At 55.7% G+C, this 9,853-nt stretch overlaps 1 protein-coding gene across 1 annotated transcript in view; it reads left to right on the top strand.

Annotated features, from left to right (window-relative positions):
- The first annotated feature begins 2,678 nt into the window (after positions 1 to 2,678).
- The window catches only part of SLCO2B1 (solute carrier organic anion transporter family member 2B1), a 31,490-nt gene continuing 24,315 nt past the window's right edge, over positions 2,679 to 9,853 (top strand). Inside the window, exon 1 of the mRNA XM_038130444.1 lies at positions 2,679 to 2,803. The gene's annotated coding sequence lies outside the window, so the exon portion shown is untranslated. The remainder of the gene's footprint in view (positions 2,804 to 9,853) is intronic.

Below are 9,853 nucleotides of genomic sequence, written 5' to 3'. Positions count from 1 at the left end.
AAAAAAAAAAAAATAGTCATTAAAATAACCCAGAAATATTTTTTTTCTTGTTAAGAAAATAATGGAAAAGTCTCTTCTTGCTGTGGAAATCCTGTGATTTCCCAATTCCTGTTTCCCAGAATCTGACCCATCCTGGTCTTATTTCTTTTGGTGGTGGTTTGGGATTTTTCACTGAGCAGAGAGGACAAATTATTCCCTTTGGTTCTGATTAAAATCCCAAAAGCAGATGACCCTTTCCTGTTGTCTCTGCAGGCATTACAAATACAAACATCAAAAGGCAGGATCCAAGCAGGGATTCAGAAGGCAGCCCCAGAATTCATAGAGGCAAGGCAGCTGATTACCACCGCCCCAGTTTAAATCCCAGCTCTGCAAACAATTTCTGTGCAATTCCAAACATTTGCATCCCAGCTTTTGGCTGGCCCTCTGTGAGGCAACAGCAGAGCCCACATGTGAAATCCCAGCCCTAACCCAGCTGGTTTTTCCAGCCCCACAGGCAGAAAAGGATCAGCCCCAGCCCCCCAAGTGGCCACAGGTCCCATTTCCTATGCAGGACACTGAGGTGCTCTTTTCCAATCCTAGCTGAAGTCTTGAGCCAAGAGCAGAATTGGAATAAGCAGCAGAACCTGGGCAGTTATGGGATCCCTAATTTTCCAGGCCGAAAGCCTGGATTTCTTCATCTGTGCACATCCCTAATGTCAGATGTGAGATTTTGCAACCTCTTTGCACCAGTAGGTGCTGCTATCATTTCCTGGGAACCGCTCCCGAGTGTTCCAAGGAATACTCCTCCCTGCACAAACTCCAGAGCACTCAGCCCCCCTCACCTGACCCAGCACTTCTGTGCCCACTCAGGCTTTGGTGCTTGCTTTTAATGGGAATCACCCTTTGGGGAGGCACTCGGGGGCTGCACACCCCAATATTTGGAGGCCAAAGCCTCGCATGACCTGAAAGATGAAGGAGCAGCGGGAAATCTCTTGGCCAGAAAGCGGCAGCAGCAGGCAGGACACGGCTCCAGAGGCACCAGGACAAGCACTGCCCTGCTCTGGACACTCCCTGGGCTTCTTAGGATTGGGCTGGGCTGAGGGGTTTTACAGTTCCGCCTCCCTGTCACGGGCAGGGACGCTTCCACTGTGCCAGGTGCCTCCAAGCCCTGTCCAGCCTGGCCGTGGGATGGATGAGCATCCCTTGGGAGCATCCCACGGGGATGTCCCGGAGCTGGGACATGGAGCAGCAGAGGGACAAGGTGCTCTGGGCACCCCCTGGCCGTGGGATGGAGCGGCAGCTGGCGCTGCTGCAGAGCTCCGAGCAGCTCGGAACGAGAGCTGAGGAGGAGTCATTAGATGGTGCTCTTCTTCCATAGAATATCGCAGCGGGACATTCCTGCCTCTCCGTTCCGGGGTATCCCCCTTCCCTGCCGCTCTCCGGGCGTGTCGGGGCTCTTTGGGGTGTGTGCCTCATGCTGCCCTGCAGCTGTACACTCTCCTCTTCCCCTGGGTTCTGCCCCGCCAGTCCCAAATCCACCCGTTCTGGGTGTCCTGGGGGATGCTCAGTGCACAGGGAGGAGGTGTGCAGCTGTAAAATATTAATAGTATTTGTTTCCATCTATTAATGGCTTCCTGCGGCCCTGCAGAGCCGGTGGAGCTGATGAGGTTTCTTCCCTGTGCAGTGGCAGCCCAGCTCGGGGTCACTTGGGTGCAGAGTGCTCTGGGACACGCTGGTGTGGCTGTCTCCTGCTCAGCCAAACGTTCCTGTGCTGCCAGAGCTAATAAAGGGGCTGTTTAATTACTGTGTAATGAGCTGGTGCAGAGGAAGCAGATGATCTTCCCTCGGGAAACATCAAATCCCTCTGCCCAGCGTGTCCTGTGGGCTGTCCCATCCTCAGAGCCCAAGAAATGCCAGGAGAGAACAGTCTGTGCCTTTCTCTGCCTCACCACCACCCTGGGAGGGGAAATATCCCCCTCGCAGCTGGGATAGCCAGGAGCTTCTTGTGGCTGCAACTTTATGGAATCCAAGTGTGAATTTGCCCTGGCAAAGCTCGCCTGTGTTTGTGCACCTGTTTGCTGGCAGAGCTGGGGCTGCTCACCTGGAGAGGAGAAGGCTCCAGGGAGAGCTCAGAGCTCCTTCCAGGGCCTGAAGGGGCTCCAGGAGAGCTGGAGAGGGACTGGGGACAAGGAGTGGAGGGACAGGACACAGGGAATGGCTCCCACTGCCAGAGGGCAGGGATGGATAGTGCTGCCTGTTTGTTCTCCTCTGGAAAAGCCTCACTGCTCAGTGCAAGAGAGTACTGGGGAGACCTTGAAAATAAATAGTCCAGGGTTAGACAAACAAAGTTTCCCTTTCCCAAATCCCAGGATTACACCACGGCTTCAAAACTTACAGGAAAAAAAAAAACCTACAGATGAAACAAATTGAAGGAGAAAATGAACCCAAGGAAACTGCCCTGGAGGAACGGGACCCTTGCATGGAGGGGAGAGGGGACTGGAGCCAGGGGATGGAGGGAAAGCCAAGCCCAGTTTGGACTGGGGCTGGGTAAGCAGCTGGCAAAGCCCTGGCTCAACAAACCGCACACCGTCACTCTGGGATTGCAGCTTCAGGAAAAGAAACACACAGAAAGAAAAGAAACCCTATTGCAAAAGTTGAATACGCTCCGGCTTTTAAAAGTGCAGGCGAAGCCCCACCTCCACACAGCCATCCCCACCTCCAGCCGGGCAGGAAAAGCAGCGAATGGCCCCAGCTCCGGTGGCAGAGGGAAAGTCTGGCTGCCGGCGGCCGCGGGGTGAGGATCGGGAGAGCCCCGGGAGGAAGGGTGAGTGTGGATGGCTCCGCTGCCCGCCCCGGCTCTGCCCGAGGTGAACTTTCTCCCTGTGCAAGGCTCCCGCTGGGGCTGGGAGCAGCTTCACGGGGCAGAAAGAGGAGTGACTGCACCCCTGCTCCGTGCCAGCCTGTGCACGTGTGCTTTGTCGCTCCCTCTCTGCTTGTGCTTATTTATTTGAGGTTTGTTTTTTTTTTTTTTTTATCCCCAGTGAGGCAGCCCCACTTATTTCTCCTGCTGCAGGGAATGTTCCCATTTTCCCAGTGCTGCCCCGGTGGCTTTCTCCCATGGTTTCACTTCTCCTATAAGGGCAAAGGCTCTTTGCAGCCCGGATCTTGGGGAGATGCCAGGCAGCGTGGATCTGACCTGTGCCTGGCTGCCACAGGGAACCTGGCCGGGCCAAACCTTTCCAGAAGGGAGGAGAACTGATCCTGCGGCCCCAGAGGCATGGAAGGCTCTTGAGTCAGTGCTGAGCTGCTCCTGCCGAGCTGCTCCTTGGCTGCAGGGCTCTGGGAGCAGCAGGCTGCTGGGTTTCTGCTGGCTCCTGCAAACGGGGAGCTGCTGTGCTGCACCAAGCCTTTGGGATGGGCACATCCCTGGGAGCCAGCCGTGGGAACAGCCTGTCCTCCCCGGAGCACAGATTTTAGGTTTGGGTGAGGCTGGCCACACCTGCTGCCTCTGTCAGGTGGCAGCTGGGGTGCCCCTGCTGGGCATGGGGACAAGGTGAATGGTCTGCAGGGGTGGGGTGGGCTTGTCTCCCCTCCTGTGTGGGGGCTGCTGCTCTGATTCCACCTCTGGAGATGGGTACCCAAGGGCAAGGATACCCCTGGAGGGGCAGCTCCTGTGTCAGGAGGGAATGGCGCTGCTTGTCCCAAAAAATACTGGCTGCTCCTGGACCCCTGGCAGTGTTCCACGCCAAGTTGGACATTGAGGCTTGGAGCAGCATGGGACAGTGGAAGGTGTCCCTGCCATGGCAGGGGGTGGCACTGGATGGGCTTTAATGTCCCTGCAACCCAAACCCTTGTGTGACCGTTGAGCTGTGCAGCCTGAGCAAGCTTCTCCCCCCAGCTTGGAAGCACAGACACATCCAGAGCTCTCCCTGCTTTGGGCAATTCCCTCAGAAAGCTCCTGGCCCAAGGTGGCTGTGCCTGCCAGCCCTCTGCTTGTTATTCTTGTGTGCTTGTTGTACAACACACTCTCCTTCCTCCTCGTGTCCCCTCCTGCTTTCCCAACTTGCAAGTGTTTCCCTGCCATCCTGCTGGGCACAGGTGGCATTTCCAGGCTCTGCAACGCTTCACCCCAACCCCCGAGCCCTGCAGGGCTGCTGGGCCTCCTGCCTTCCCTGCAGCAGCCCAGGGCTCTCTGGGGACCTTGGTCTGGTCATAGCTAGACACCAGCCCCGGTTCCTCTGTGGTTCCTGGCTCCCAGTCTGCTCCCAGTGCTTTCCTGGGGCTGCTGCTCTGCATCCTGCTCTGCCCTGGACCTGCCACATGTGCCCTGGCTGGAGGTAGACGAAATATTGGGCGTCTTGAGCCGTGATGTGGCTGAGTGTGGGTTTGATGATGGGATGGCTTGGGAGCTTCATTTCCCCCCCCCCCCCCATCAGCACCTGCCATTGGCCCGCCAGGCTTTGGAAAGGTGATTTTCCAAGGAAGTGGAGGCAGTGTGGGAGGCAGAGCAGGCAGTGAGGGGAATTCCTGGCTTGAGACATGATTCAAACACCACAAGGCTCTGAGGCGCCATCCAGGGAAAGCTGGGGGTGAGTGCATGGCTGGAGAAACCTCAGGACATGATCACGCCCAGGGATGCAGGAAAGGGCTTGTTGCTGTCAGGCAGCTCGGCTGTGGCCAGCTGTGCCTCCAGCTGCAGGTCTGGGCACTTCCAGAAGATAATCTCCACTTTCACTGAACTTTCTTGGTCCCTCCGAGCGTACAGATGACAGTGCAGTCCATCAATATTAAATAATGGAAGAAGGACATTGGGTAGTTCTCCCTGCTGCCAAAAATACCAGTGTTTCCTCCTTTTCCTGTGCCAGCTCCAGCCCCCACCAGCTGCTCCGGGCTGGGGCTTCACTCCAGCGCTTGCTCCTTGTCCATCAGCACCCAGAAATGTCACCAGGTCTGTCCCACCCGCAGTGTTTCCTCTGCTGTTCACAGCCAGCTCCTCTCTTGCTGGCTAAGGAATTTTCTCACTTCTCCTAAGCTCTACTCAGTTCCCTTTCCTGGCAGCAGCATTTCCCTGCTCATCCATCCATCCATCCATCCATCCATCCATCCATCCATCCATCCATCCATCCATCCATCATCCCTGTTGCTTGCAGGTGGCCAGCATCATTTCCAGCTCCTGGTGAAGCAAGTCTTACAGGCCACCTCCAAAATTTGGGGATGCTCTGGTTCGAAATCCCTGGGTTAGTGTGGAGGGGGTAAAGAGCGGCCGTGGAATGTCCCTTGGAAATAAATGTTCAGGATTGGACTGCAGCTGCTCCTCATGGAATACTGAGCGTGAGGAGCAGGTCTGTGGTCCTGGGCAGACCATGAGTGCAGATGGAGGATCTGGGCTTGTTGGGACTTTTTTTGTCAGAAGTTACAGAAAATAGATAGCAAACAAGCTCAGGTTTGCTCCAGGAGGTCTCAGCTCCAGGGAGCTGCTGAGGTTTCCACTCAGGATGTGTGTTCGAGGCACGGGGCCATTGCAAGGGCTCTGGCTCCTTGTTTTGCAATAGCTTCCCCTTCAAAAAGTTCATTTTTCTCACCAGAGGTGTCTGTGTCCCTGGAGCCACTCTGGCTCTGCCCGTTTCCTCCAGCTGCTCCTTGCACTGCAAAATCTCACAGCTTTCAGGGGAACTCAGCAAAAAAACCCTGTGTTTTTCTCAGTTTTCACTCCTGTCCAAACAGCAGTGAAGTACAGAGGGGAAAAAACACCAGGAAGGTATTTCTGGTGTACAAAACCCCAAATGGGGGAAGCTGTGGTTTGGGATCACTTCCCTTCAGGCTTCTCTTGGCAGGTGTTTGTCCATAGGGCCGAGCACTGCCTGCAGCCTGTGGAAAGGCAGATTCCTGCTGGAAGCGGGCTCTTCATCCTCCCTTCAGCACTTTAACTCCCATCTAGGGGCTGGAGCGGCTTGAGGCCGGAAGAGTTTCCCTGCCAGACACGGAGGAGGTGGTGCTAAAATATAAAGTCCCACCGAGGACACAGGACTTTCCTGCAGCACAGCCACATCTGTCCCTCCCAGGCCAGGGGGTGGCTGTTCAGCACCTGGCTCCAAACAGAGCACAGGGGTGACTTTTGTACTCAAAATACTGCATTAAACCGTGGAGGGAAGGTGCAAAGCTGGGAGATCCAGACCTCACAAACCCTTGAGCCACACACAAACCCACAGGGGACGGGGAGGAACGGGGCAGGAGCAGTTTAAGGGGTGCTGCTGGGGCACGGGGGGATGCACCCCACGACAGCCTGGGAAGCAGCAAGGGCAGAGGGTGAGGAGGGGGTCTTGGGGGGCTGCAGACCCAAACAGCTTCACAGCCCTGAGCAGCCTTTGGAAGCAAAGCCAAGCGAGTGATTCATGGAATTATGCAATTCCAGCCTGGCTGCTTATGTAAGTCCAGAGCCATCTCCCCCAGCCAGAGGCTCTGGAGTCCCCTCCCTCCCCTCTCAGAGCCACCGCTGCTCCAGGGTGCTCCCCCTTGGGAGGAAAGGTCACCCCAGGTGGGATGGATGGATGGATGGATGGATGGATGGATGGATGGATGGATGGATGGATGATAGATGGATGGATGGATGGATGGATGGATGGATGGATGGATGGATGGATGGAGAGCAGCCCTAGGAGGAGGATTTGGGGCTGCTGGTGGCTGAGAGGCTGGACATGAACCAGCCCAGAAACTCTCAACTCTGGGCTGATCCCCCAGCCTAGGCAGCAGGAAGGGGGGACTCTGTCCCTGTGCCCAGGTGAGACCCCACCTGCAGAGCTGCCCCAGCCCTGGGGACACAGCAGCAGCACCTGGAGCTGCTGGAGAGAGCCCAGAGGAGGCACCAGAGCTGCTCCAGGGCTGGAGGCAGGCTGGCAGAGCTGGGGGTGCTCACCTGGAGAGGAGAAGGCTCCAGGGAGAGCTCAGAGCCCTTGCAGGGCCTGAAGGGGTTCCAGGAGAACTGGAGAGGGACTGGGGACAAGGCCTGGAGGGACAGGACACAGGGAATGGCTGCAGATTGACACAATAGGTTTAGATTTGGTACTAGGAAGGAATTGCTCCCTGTGAGGGCGGCAGGCCCTGGCACGGGCAGGCCCTGGCACAGGGTGCCCATAGCAGCTATGGCTGCCCCATCCACAGGCAGTGACACAAGAGCCCCCATCTGTGTTTTGGTGCTGCCAGGTGAGCTCCAGCTTCCTCCCCACATCCTGCAGTGCTGGAGCAGGTGAGGATTCCCCCAGGAGGGGCTCCAGCCCTGGCAGGGGTGCCAGGGAGAGGCTGGAGCACTGGGAGGCCTCAGCACACCCTTGGGGAGCAGGGTTTCATCACTCCCGAAGCACAGGGGTACCAGGGCAGGGCTGCCGCCTCTCCCTCATTGCCTGTGCTTGCAGGCCATGTGTTTCAGCCCCAGTTTTCCTTTTTCCTCTAATTTTTAACCTCCAGTAATGTTTTCCTTATAAGATTTCTGGGACATGTCATCTGCGGCCCATTTCTCATTACACAGAGTCACTGAGCTGGGCCCATCTCATTTTCACTTTCTTTTTGCCACATGGTGCAAGACAGAAACAGCTTTTGGGCACATCTCTGCATCCCTTTTTATTCCCTGTCTTTTTCCATGCCGTGTATCCACTGCCTTTCCCTTCTCTTGTGTTATAAAGCATCTTATAAAGCATCTTTGCACCCAGGTTTTCCGAGACAGCTTCCCCTTCACCCCAGGCACATAAACACACATTTCCCCCCTCATAAACACACACCCTGACACCCTTCCAGCCTCGCTGCCACGGAGGCAAAATTATTCAGCAGAAGGAAGACAGATTCCAGAATATTTGCTGGCATTTCCAGTCCCCTTCTGGGGTTTAATTTGCTGTGTTACATTGGCTGTTATTTACTCACGCTCTGCTGAGCCCAGCGTGTGCCTCTCCTTGCTCAGCCGAGGGGAGCAGCTGGTGATGAAGGCTTTGGGTGGAGAAACAGGCTGGGGAATGGCACAGGGTGCTGAGCAGCCAGCCCAGACCCTGCTGGCACAGCCAGGACCGTGGGGCAGCTCCCAGACGGGGTTTGGGGCACTTCTGCTGCCCTGGTGTCATAGGAAAGGCAGCCTGCGGACAAGTGGAGCATCTTAATCAGTGCTGCAAACGGTTTGGGAGATTGTCTCAGATATAGGCAGTGACACGACGTGGGAAAGGCTTCCCCACTGCCAGAGGGCAGGGTTAGGTGGGATTTGGGGAAGGAATTCCTCCCTGTGACTGCCCCTGGATCCCTGGCAGTGTCCAAGGCCAGGATGGACAGGGCTGGGAGCAGCCTGGGACAGTGGAAGGTGTCCCTGCTATGGCAGGGGTGGGTGGCACTGGGTGAGTTTTAAGGTCCCTCCCAACCCAAGGGATTCTCTGCCCACATGGGGGTTATTCCCCAACCTGCAGCTCCCTGCAGTCCCTGTCCCCTGGGAGCAGGGACAGGGTGCCAGGCAGGTGAGGCTGGGATTCCTGGCACAATTTTAGTGGCATCACTTGGTGTGAGACTGAGCTCAGCTCCCCGTGCCCGCTGCACCCAGGGATTGCCATGCCAGGTCTTTCTGAGGGATGCAGTGATCCAGGACAGAAGTGGGAAGAAAACTGGGCTCTGAGGACAAATCCTGCACCTGTAGCTGAAGGAACAGCAGCAGCTGATGGATCTGCAACACTCTGAACAACCATCCATCCATCCATCCATCCATCCATCCATCCATCCATCCATCCATCCTTTTTTTTTCTTTTTTTTTCTTTTTTTTTTTTTTTTTTTAATCAGTTAAGTCTTATCTCCCTCTTTATTTGGTGTTCTCTCAGCAGGATCAAAGTACTTTTCTGTTTAGTTTCGTTCCTGAGGGAGCAGAATGAGTGACCTGGGTGAGATGGGTGGGATCTGAGGGCAGGGGTTTATCCTCAGTTTGATCTGCTGGCAAACCCTGTGTGTTTGAGATCTCTGCTGAGCACTGCCCCGGGGGTCAGCCACCCTCCCTCCTCCGCACTTTTAAAGGAGAGTGTGGAAAGGATGACAGAGTGCTGCTGCACACAGCTGGATTTGTGGTTTGCAGGTATCTAATGAGGGACAAAGACATTAGAGGACATGGAGCCTGTTTCCAGCTCCATCAGCATTCCCATCCCTGGAAATCCAGGCTCCTTTGAGTTTCCTGCCTTTGGTGTTCCACCCTTTTTCTGCCCCCTGAGCATCCCAGGGGCTGCAGCAGCAAGCCCAGGGCTGTCAATAATTCATCAGGGCTGGAGCCAGGCAGGTGCCTCTGCCCCAGCACTGCTGAAGCCTCCCGGGGCCGGGGAATTTTTCCTGCCTGCTTTCATTGCCGATCAAACCCATGGTATTGATCCCATCCTGGATTTGTTACAGCAATATCTCTCAGAATGGGCTGAGGGCAGCAACTGCATGTTGCAGAGGCTGCTGTGGCGCTGGGAACTCGTGCAGGTCCCCTCTGGAATTCACCTCTCAGGGTTTATAAGCACCACGGCGAAGGCAAGCTCCTCCTGCTAGAAGCTACATCAACCCCTGCATTTTGTTAATTTGTCTGAGGCTGCGGGTCCTCGCTCCTTTGCTTCTCATCATGGGGGAAATAGAATTACACACGACAGTAATGGGAAGCCTTTCACCCCATTTGCTGCGGAGATGAAAACATCTATTAGAATGTGCTGAACAACAAGTTAAAGCCTAATGGCTCTAACGTGCCTCCAAACAATGCAGCTTCCTGAGCAGGAAGCCTGGCCACTGAAACCCAACAAAGACATCACCGGTCCCTGGGGAGGAGAGCCGGAGAGGAGGGAAGGAGATGTGGAAGGCTGCTGGCTTCCCACGGGCTGGAATTTGTGTGCAT

This window comes from Motacilla alba, chromosome 1 (assembly GCF_015832195.1).
Source record: "Motacilla alba alba isolate MOTALB_02 chromosome 1, Motacilla_alba_V1.0_pri, whole genome shotgun sequence".
NCBI classification, from domain to species: domain Eukaryota; kingdom Metazoa; phylum Chordata; class Aves; order Passeriformes; family Motacillidae; genus Motacilla; species Motacilla alba.
The sequence above is the reverse complement of the archived record's forward strand: the minus strand, read 5'-3'. Positions and strand labels throughout refer to the sequence as shown.